This window comes from Myotis brandtii, unplaced genomic scaffold (assembly GCF_000412655.1).
Source record: "Myotis brandtii unplaced genomic scaffold, ASM41265v1 scaffold461, whole genome shotgun sequence".
NCBI lineage: Eukaryota > Metazoa > Chordata > Mammalia > Chiroptera > Vespertilionidae > Myotis > Myotis brandtii.
In genome coordinates this window covers 1,480,607-1,491,874 of record NW_005367626.1, presented here as the reverse complement: position 1 = coordinate 1,491,874, position 11,268 = coordinate 1,480,607, and positions in this window count along the sequence as shown.

The following is an 11,268-nucleotide window of genomic DNA, read 5'->3' as shown; positions in this document are numbered from 1 at the left end:
AGTGTGTGTGTGTATATATATACACACACACACACACACACACACACACACACACACACACTAGAGGGCCTGGTGCACAAAATTCATGCACTGGGCCCGGGGGGTGGTTGGGTCCCTCAGCCTGGCCTGCACCCTCTCGCAGTCTGGGATCCCTCACTCCTTACCTGCTCACAGCTCCTTACCACTTGGCTTCCTGCTCCTTAGTGCTGCCCTGGAGGCGGGAGAGGCTCCCACCTCTGCCACTGTGCTCACCAGCCATGAGCCTGGCTTCTGGCTGAGTGGCGCTCCCCCTGTGGGAACACACTGACCACCAGGGGGGAACTCCTGCATTCAACATTGCCCCCTGGTGGTCAGTGCACATCATAGCGACCGGTCTTTCTGGTCATTCCGCCATAACGGTTGCTTAGGCTTTTATTATATACTAGTGGCCTGGTGCATGAAATTCGTGCATGGGGGAGGAAGTGTTCCTCAGCCCAGCCTGCACCCTCTCCAATCTGGGACCTCTCAAAGGATGTCCCACTGCCGGTTTACAGGGATCGGGCCTAAACCAGCAGTCAGACATCCCTCTCGCAATCCGGGACTGCTGGCTCCTAACTGCTCACCTGCCTGCCTGCCTGCCTGATTGCGCCTAACCAGCCACAACTGCCCCCTTGCTGGCCTGCTCACTCCAAACTGCCCCCCCCCACCGCTGTCCTGATCACCTCCAACTGACCCCCCACTGATGGCCTGCTTGCCCCCAAATGGCCCCCCTGCTGGTCTGCTTACCCCTAATGGCCCCACTCCCCCACCAGCCTGATCACCCACAACTGCCCTCCCCTCTTGGCCTCTAACCACCTCTACCTCGGCCCCACCACCATGGTTTTGTTCAAAAGAATGTCTGGAAGGTCTCCTGGAAAGTGTCCCAGTCTAATTAGCATATTACCCTTTTATGTGTGTGTGTGTGTTATATATATAGTGTGTGTATGGAAATAACTTCATATTTAATGCCATTCCAATTTGGAGCCACAATTACAGAGCTCCAATGGAAATAGGTTGTCCCTCCAGTGCAATTCATAAAGTCTACATCTGGCCTTGCAAGCACAAACAAGGCACAAGAAAGTTGTTTATAAACATATAATGAGTGGAAAGTTTTATCAGCCATCCATTCTCTAAAAAATATTACTAAAAAGCATTCTTTCCAAACTAAATAAAACAAAGAACAGAGAAAAAATTTCTACATGAATTTGGAGTAGACAATGATTTCTTAAAGATGACAACATAGACTCTAACCTTAAAGGAAATATTGATAAATTGGACTATATAACAATTAAAAACTTTGATCTATCAGATGATACCTCTTCATTTAAGAGAATGAAGAATCCATTCTCATAGTGAAAGAAGTTATTTGTAATCCATATAGCTGTCCAAGGCCTCAATTCCAGAATATAGAAAGAATCCTACGTTTCAGTGAGAAAACTGTGTTTGCATTATCAGGTATGGCTTAGCAGCATGCGCACCCCATGACCCAACAACGTTACACGTTCAACAGAAATGTGTGCATATCTGCAACAAAGGGCATGTGCTAGAATATTTTTGTCAATATTTTTAGTAGTCAAAGATAAGAAACAATTACAATGTCCATGAATAGTAGAGTGAATAAGTAAATGGTGATATATTTGTACAACAGAATATCATATGGCACGAGAGATGGATGCATTACTTCTGTTGCAAACAATTGGTGAAAACATGGATGAATCCACAGACAAGGCTCAGCAGAAAAGGCCAGACTCAGAAGAATGCATACTATGTGATTTCATAAAACAATTCAATGGTGAAATAAATCAGAACAGTGCAGGGGAGGAAAGGATACTAGCAAATGATAAAATCAGTGTCCTGGCCACTGGCCTATGTCAGTTGAACAGTCGGGGGTACATGAAAGTGAATGGGGGTGGTCCTTCAAGTGGCTTATATTTAGGGTGGCCATAGTCCTGGCTTTCCTTGGACAGTCTTGGATATGCCTGTTGTCTTGGCCTCCTGTTGGATTTAGTATTTGTCTGAGCAAAAATGTTCTAATCCAGATGGTAATTATATGGTCACCCCCACTGGACCCTGTCCTGGCCAGACCTTTTCTCCTCTGGAAGTGGCAGTGTTGACCCTTGCCACTTTGATATGCAGCAGAAACAGAGGGCTCAAATCCTGCCCTGGGCTGGACAGAGTGGCAAGAGGACAGGATTCTGCATGCCACTGTAGAGAGCCAGGTTACTCAAAGAACGACAGTGCCCCACCACAGAGGAGTCCAAGCTGACTTTGGCCTGGAGGTCCTTCACCTGAGCATGATACCTTGGAGTGAGACCATGCCTTATGGGGAGCCTGTGGTGGAAAGTCCATGGACTCCCCTCTGGCAGCTGTGGCTCCAATCCCGGCCTGGAGGCTAGAATGCACCCAGGTTCATCTCAAAACAACCCATCATAGTTGATATAGAATTCGGTAGTCTCAGAGAAAACTCCTTTGTGTTCCAGTTTCACAACAAAAGTCAGGAATAGTGGACCCTTTTTCCATTACTAGACACCAAGGGCATTCCTTGACGTTTGGAGGTGAAGTGGGCTTTGGAGTGATAAAGTGGACTTCCTATTAATTTAGGCAGTGGGAAATCAAGGTTCCACTTTGAGCCATTCCTGGGGGACCATTATTCATCTCCATTAAGTGGTAATATGGATAATGGGATATTCATTTATATTATTATTATTTTTACTACAATATAATTATTATTAGTGATGCCTTATTTTATGTGGCAACCTGACTAGAATAAGGAATGCCCCCACAGCTGGTAGAGCATTATTTCTGGGTGTGTCTGTGCGGGTGTTTCTGGAAGAGATTACGTTTGAATCAGTAGATTCAGTAAAGAAGACCCTCCTCATCAATGTGGGCGGCGTCATCCAGTCCATTGAGGACTTAAATACAACAAAACGAAGGAGGGAAGGTGAATTTTCTCCTTGAGCTGGGACGGACATGGCAGCCCTTGGTTCTCGAGCCTTTAAACTTTGGGATTTACACCATTGGCTCCCCTGGTTCTCAAGCCTTCAGACTTGGACTGAATTACCACTGGCTTTCTGGGTTCTCTAGCTTGCAGAGAGCAGATTGTGGCATCTCACAGCCTCTATAACCGCATGAGCCAATTCCCATTAATAAATCTCTGCATCTCAATGACGGCTACATATCTCTACAGGGTGGAGCAAAAGCAGGTTTGTATGGAGACTGATACAATAATTAGTAAATAAAAATACAAGAATAACCTCTATGTTTCACATACTCACAACTATAAACATACTTTTGTCCTACCCCGTTTTTTTAAAAAATCTATAGATATCTCTATTTAGAGAGAAACATATAAAGAGACCTTTTAATCTATATATCTCTCTACCTCTATCTCTACATTGAAACACTAATAGAGTATTTTCAAGACTTAATCTACTTCTAGTTTCTTTTAAATCCTCACCCAAGGGCATGCTTAGAGAGAGAGGGAGGGAGAGAGAGAGAGAGAAACATCAATTGGTTGCTGTTCTTATGTGCCTGGACCAAGGATTGAACCTGCAACCCAGGTATGTACTCTGACCTGGGATCCAACCAGCAACCTTTTGGTACACAGGACAACGCTCAACCAAATGAGTAACTCTAGCCGGGCTACTTCTAGTTTCTCGATCCAAGCATTTTCTGCCTCCAATTTTCTCTTATTTCCCTAGAAGAATGCATTGTATATCACATAGTTCACCATTTTACCTTCTCTTGAGTTTTATCCTCAATTACCCAAGTCTATATACTTATTCTCTCAGCATCCTAAATTTGGCTCCACTCACTTCTTTGCCTTCTCTGCTTCTAAGTGCCAGGCAATCAATGTTGTTAATGGAAAGTCCCACCATCGTGTGGAGGGAGTGACCTCCAGCCAAGTTTTCCAACTCTCTAGGCATCCTTCTGTGTTTCCTAATAGGTTCTCTCTTCTATTTTCTTCTTCATTTGACTTTTCTTCATTTTTCTTAAAACTTCTGCCCCACCCTTTTTCTTCCCACTACTCCCTATCTCTTGTTTCAAGTATAAATTGTAAGCCACCATATGAGAACTCCCTCAATGTCTTACCACAACACTTGTCAAAGCACCCACATCTTCATCCACCCTTCTCTTTCTCTCTTGTCACGACAGATAGTTCTTTCCTCTCCCCAAATGCAAATCAACCTAAATTCCGTTCTTTACCACTTTTTCTTGTGTATACTACCTACATCCATTAGCTTTAATATTAGGTCACATATCTCTCCTCTTAAAAATCAGTCCTGTAAATTTTAGACTCTGTGTCTTCTTTCTCACATTGTTATACTTCTTGAAAGGCATGCCTGGATTCACTGTCTCCACTTCCTCATTCCCTTTTAATTCCTTAGTCTACACCTAGATGGCCTCACCATTGCACCCAAGAGGCTCTCACCTTGGTTACCAACCAACTCATTATTAAATCAAATAACACTCTTCAGTCCTCACTTTGAAATTTTCTCCCTCTTCAGTGTCTGGGATACCACCTTCCCATAGTTTTCCTCCTGGTTTTTTAGCCACTCCCTTTCCTTCTCCTTTGCTAATATCTTAAATGTTGATGTTCCTCAAGATACTCTTCTCATCCCCCCATTGCATAGGTCATAGACATTCCCATGATCTCAGTTATCTTTTGTATGCTGACTACTCCCATATTTAATCCCTATGCAAAGGGACTCTGTGTTCCAGACTTCTCTAGTAAATTCTTTTGACATCAGGCCATGCAGGCACTAGACCCTTAAAAATTAGATTTGTAATTTTTCCTATTAAGTAACTGTGAGGAAGCATGGGACTTGGTTGGAAAGTTTGTAAGGAGGAATCTCCGAAAGGTCAGAACCTCCAAGGAGGCTGGCCGAAGGCAGCTACCCCTGCCTTGACTTTTCCAAACAAGTCTGAGCCCCCAGGTGTTTTACTAGAACCTTTATGTCTAGTCTTTAGACGTCCTTGCTTAAAGGACACTACAGACGCATGTGTATTCTCAAGGATGCTTACCCTACTGATAGTATCAAATAGTTAATTTTAGTTCAAGCTGTTGTTACAATAAAAGCCTAAGGAGACAGGCTAATGGGGCTGTTTGGTTTCTCAAGCCAACCAGTCCCTTAGCCCTCTCTTTCACAGAAATGTGTGTCGGAGTAATCATTAATCCATGTCTAGGGGTCTGCTGGTCAGCCTCGGCAAGTAACTATTCCTCATTCTGGCCTTTTGCCTCTTTGAATGAAATTAACATATATTCGACATCCAACTATCCCTCCCCTAAACCAAATCCATTTCCTCCATCACTATCCACATCCAATGGTCAAGTCCATACTTTCCCTTCCAATAACGTTTCAAATTTACCGTCATCTCTCTATTCCTACCACCACTCTAATCTTAGTAGAACTACAATTTGTCTCTTGGCTGGTTTATTGCAACAGGTTCTTAAGTCACTACTTTCACTCTAATTCCCACCCCATCCCATCACTCTTCATGTAATAAATCTGATATATTGGGTTGCCCATCATTTCCCTTTAAGTTTTTATGTCTATAGAATAAAGAGGGCATCGATGATTTATCAAACTAATTCACAAAAATTTACTGGGCTGCCCTTTCCTTATCTTTGTCATTCCAATTCATTCGCACAGTGTAGTCAGAGTTACCTTTCTAAAGTGTAAAGATTATTATAGTGTTTTCTTGCTTAAAGCTCTTCAGTGATGCCCTACTGGTTTAAGGATACGTTCATATTCATTAATGTGTTCTATGAGGCCCTTCATGAGCTAGGGAACCCCTGCTTATTGTGGGTTGACCTGTGGCCCCCATCCCCAAATTCATATGTTAAAGTTCTTATCCTGGGGGAATGTCACCTTATTTGGTTTCTACAGAGGTAATAAAGTTAAAATGAACTCAATAGGGTGGGCCTTAATCCAATATGACTGATATCCTTAGGAAAAAAAGAAATTTGGACAGAGACACAGGTAAGAAGAGAGAGGGACAATGCCATGTGAATATAAGACAGCCATCTATGAGGGTCTTCCTTATTGAATCTACTGATTCAAATGTAATCTCTTCTGGAAACACCCTCACAGCTCTCAGAAGGAACCAACCCTGCCAACACCTTGACTTTGGGCTTCTAGCATGAGACAATGAATTTCTGTTGCGTAAGCCACCTGGTTTGTGGTACTTAGTTACAGCAGCCCTAGCAAACTAATATGGCTCCCAACTTCTCTTACATTTCCCACATCTCCACCCTCAACTCCTTCTGTCTTCTTCCTATAACCTCTAGCCATTCTGAACTTCTTACATCCCCCTCAACATGGTAAATTATCTTTTCTAGGCCTTTGCACAGGCTGTTCCCTCTGCTTGGAATGCTCTTTTCCTCAGCCTTTGCTTGGCTAACTCCTATGGCATTAATATCTTGACTTAGTGGTCTCCTCTGGAAAGTCCTTCTGGACCATCCTCCCTATGCATGGTTTTATTAAATGTCCTTCTTATGTTAGCATAGGTAGCTAGATATTAATAAAGGAAGAGAACAAAGGAAATCAGACACTATTAAGCATAATAAACTAAGGAGTATAAGCCTGCTTGCTTCACCAGGGAGCTGCAGCTTCACATACTCCAGGAAATAACAGCAATTACCCCCTCCCCCCACAAGGGGATTAGCACCCTTCCCTTCCCAAGTAGGGAGCAGCCTGCCCTCAGGTATCGGATTGTTGAATTGTCAGGGGAGCACGGGGCTGTAAGTACCTGTACAATAGGAGCTGAGATGGCAACCACAGAGGCCTTCAGTCTAGACTGGGGAAGGGTCGGGTTGGATAAGGGGCACAGGACCCTGGAAGATCTAGGAAATAGATTGGTTAGAGGAAGGATTCAGTGCAAGCCTGCAAAAGCTTGGGAAGTTGATTGGTTAGTTTAAAGAAGTGCCTGGTCCTTCCCAAGCCTGTGATAATATAACCTAAGCCTAACAAAGACAAAGGACTTCCCTTTCACTCTCTCTCTCTCTCTCTCTCTCTCTCTCCAGGTAACATGCGCTCCTCTTGTCTGTTCTTGGGTGCATTCTCTCAGTAGCAGCCATGTGGCCCTAGCAGCTGGCTGGGGCCCACAGCACACTGTGCAGGCCTGAGCACAGTGCTGGTTAGGAGCAGACTAAGCTACCCAGATGGGGACAGAGACTTGGACTGAACCAATGGTGCAAAATGTCTGGACACTGGCTCTATTTCTGGGCCTGATGAAGACAAGATTGGACTTTTTCCACAGAGGGACAGATGGAGATGAGATATTGGAATCCTGGGGACAGCCTTCTATTTCCATCCAAATAAATCTTATCACGCCACAACCTCCCACGTAAGGGTCTCTTGGAATGCTCTCCTTGCAAGCCTGTGAAAGAACACGATTTTCACCAGCACTTGCTTCCATGATCAGACTGTGTGTCACTCCTATTTGCCTCCTTCACTAGATGACACAATTGAAAGCAGGGTTCGTGTAGTAGAAGCCCACTGCTTGTGTCTTTTCAGCGTCCGTGCCCCCTTTTTTGGTAGTTGCACCCTGATTCTCCCTTCTCCACCGTCAGTCCATGTGATTCAGATGATCCCATTCCCTGGCTCAGGGCTGAATAGGGAATCCAGGCCTCATGAATGAATTTCTGCCTCATTCTCATGGCCACAGGACATAGTGTCTGCCCCCTTTCCAGAGCACCGAGAGAGAGACGCTCTGAGATTCCTGCTGGGACGCAGGAAGGAGAGGCTCCCCTTTGTTGGAATTGTTAATCTGGCTGCTGGCAACCGGTTACCTTCTTGCTTCTACATGGGGAGAGTTCACCAGAAAATAAAGCCACAGCAGGAAGGCAGAGCCACGGCATGGGATATAATCAATTCTCGCCTAAACTAGGGATCTTCTCACAATAGCTCAGTTCTTCGATGTGATTTATAATAATCATGGACAAGAAAATGGCAGGAATATATTTAGGAGAGGAAAGCAGATAAAAATTGCCTCTCACTTAGGGAGTCTATACATATTCAGCGGTTCTCAACCTGTGGGTCGCGACCCCTTTGGCAGTCGAATGATCCTTTCACAGGGGTCGCCTAAGACCATCCTGCATATCAGATATTTACATGACGATTCATAACAGTAGCAACATTACAGTTATGAAGTAGCAACGAAAACAATTTTATGGTTGGGTCACAACATGAAGAACTGTATTTAAAGGGCCAGAAGGTTGAGAACCACTGAAGGTCATCTGGAAGCCAAATTCTATATTATCCAGTTTACATAGTTGCCAAACTTATGAAAACGTGGGTTGGCTAAGCTGTGTGTGTGTGTATTTTAATAGGCAGATATGTACCTGGAGAGTCAGTTATTTTCATGCAAGTCCTCAATTTACTAATATGACCAGTATGAGAGCAGGTGAGATGCGCAGTGTTGAGGATTGGGGGCTTTGATGATGAGGAAAGTTTGTCTACTGGCTTTTGACATTGTTTAGTTGTGTAGCCTTAATCAACTTTGCTTCTTTGAACCTCAGTTTCCTCGCATGTAAAATACGGACGGTAACAGTACCACTTCCTGGCGCCGTGGTGAGGGTTACATGAAATCACACACTTGAAGGGCACAGTACAGTGCTCGGTACATCATATGGTCAAGAAAAAAGCTTACATCTCTTTTTAAAATAAACATTTTATTTAAAAATATATATATATTTAAAAAGAACACATGCCAACTTTGGTATTTTAGCCATTGCTTCTTTTCTCTTCCTGGCAACCCACATTTCTTTCTGGTTATGTATAGTTGAGCCAAGGAGACCAACATGAAAACAACACCTCATGGGGTCCCCACAGAAAATGTGCGCTTGGTCTTTTTATTTCTTTACAAAGCACCGCGTTGTGTTTCAGCAAGGAGGGTTTCAAGCACCCAGCAAGCACTGCCCTCTTTCCACCTTGGAGAGGAACCCTGGGGGCATGTGGCTTCCCTTCCTTTGGAAAACATCAGAATAGCATCCAGAATCCCCATGGTTATACTCCCTTTCCATGAACGCTCAGAAGCTGTTACGCCATTTATGGGAAACTCATGTTGCCAGCAGGTGGTTAAAATAAGCACAAGAGACTTTCAGGAGTTTGTCTTAATTCACAGGGGAAATTGCCAAATCCTAGAATCCGAAGGAACTTACTGGCACATGATTGAACTCAATGAATCCTCTTATGATTTCCCTGGCAGATGCTAGCAAAATTCTTCCAAGATCTTTTCTTGTCTTAAACTTATCTTTTCATGCATAGTCTCAACCTGGGGGCCTCTGAAAATGTGGATTCTCCAATCAAACCCAGCTCCCGAACACACCGGAGCCGCTCTCAGCACCAGAGGCCCCTCTTTTTCCAGGGCCTGGATTCAGGGTCTATGAATACTAGCAATTTCAGCCTCTGCACCACCCTGCGGGGTGATGCTGGATTTATAGGAAAACAAAGAGCCCAGACGCTTTCACTCCAAGTTCTCTCATCTCTGATAGCAAGCAGTGTGCCAGCTTTGGTGGGCTTCCCACTGTGAGGAATGCAGCAAAACCCAAGGCGGAAGGTAGTGCCTTCACATTCCACAGCTTTTCTGCTAAGGATGGAGGTTTACCTTGGACACCCCGCCCCTGCAATAAGTGTCCTTGTTGTCCTGAGAGCTTGCTATAGAGATGGAGGATCAGTGGTAGGGCAAGATGTTTTCCTCTCCCATCCCCAATTTTCATGGGTTTCTGTATCTGGAGATAAAAGCAAATCCTAAAATGCTCACAAATGTTTGACGTGGTGGGAGATACTGAAAGATCTCCAAGTGATGTACTACTGCTCTTTGGTCATTGAGAAAGAGACAAGAAAAGAATGTTAGTGTGGGTGATAACTCTTAGCTAAAAAGGAGCCTCTGTTCTCTCTTCTGGAAAAATGAAGACGCCCTTTTTATCACAGCTAAGGGTTTCTGGTTTGAGGACTGGGAAATTCCCAGTGTTCTTGCTTATAGCAACTGCAACTCCCCAGCCACTCAAATTCTGAACCATCAGTACTTAGTCAGTTTGGTATTGGATATCTGAGGATTTGTGTGATCTGTACAGGTTAGACATCAAGTAATTATCTATTGGATGTGTAAATTGGATGCAGGAGTTTTCAGCCACACCATGATCTGTTTTTAGGAGAGCTGATAGAATTTAAATAATTTTTGAAAAGGAGTGTCTCAAATGCTTGTTTTTAATTCATTCTTTTTTTTTTTCCAGATTGGAAATAAATGCTTTGAATGGCAAAGGTCTCCAGTTCTCAGACCCTTGACTACTCTCTTGGTTTCCTTATTTATGGTGCAATCATTGCATTTCTAAAGGATGACTTTTCATCTAAAAATTTGTGGTTCACTTTTCAACATGCAATGTCTTAGGTGAACTGAGAGGTCCATAGATCAGGAAGTTGGGACCTTTGTTCTCCCCTCTCTCCCTCCCTCCTGTTCTTCTTTCCCTCCTTTTCTCCTTCCTTCCTTCCCTCCTCCTTCCCTCCCCCCTTTCCTCTCTCTCCCTCATAATATAATATGTGTGTCATATCAATAACATTGTAGAAGCAGGGCTACAACTAATAAGCACCGGCTTAATGACAGGATTTGCAGAAATAAATTTTCTACTCCTTTGGAAAGTCTGAACCTAAGGGACTGCATCAGCATTCATATGTCTGCAAATGTCTGCAGGTCTGCTGCACCATGGGATGCCAAGAGTATTAAGAAAACAACAGGTAGTTATTTTCAGGTCTAATATAATTAAGAAACATGGATGTGGCCATCTTTATAAGTCTCTGTACATCTTTTTATCAGGCCCAATTTGTCACCAAAACAGAGGACACAACTAAGAGATTAAAAGAACTTAAAAATCCCCAATAGGAGACAGATGAATTAACATGAATGATCTGATCCACGGGGAGAAGCCAACTTCATCAAATTTCTCCCAATTATCCCCGGTTTTATCCCACAAATACACCTGAGCTATGAAGAGACAGAGTGAGTATGCTGTGTGGAGACTGTGGAAGGAGGTTGAGATCAATAATCCAGGGTCTGATCTGTGTTAAGTGTGTTGGTTTGCAGTAGCAAGTAGGGTCCGTCTTTGTCAACTGTGAGGTGTATACAAGGTAATAACCTAAAAAGATCCCTAAAGATGCAGAAACTTGCAAAGTGCAGAGGCCTCCTAACCAAGTCTATTTCTTCAGATGGGACTACCCAAAGGAAAAAAAAAAATAATTAACACTCAGA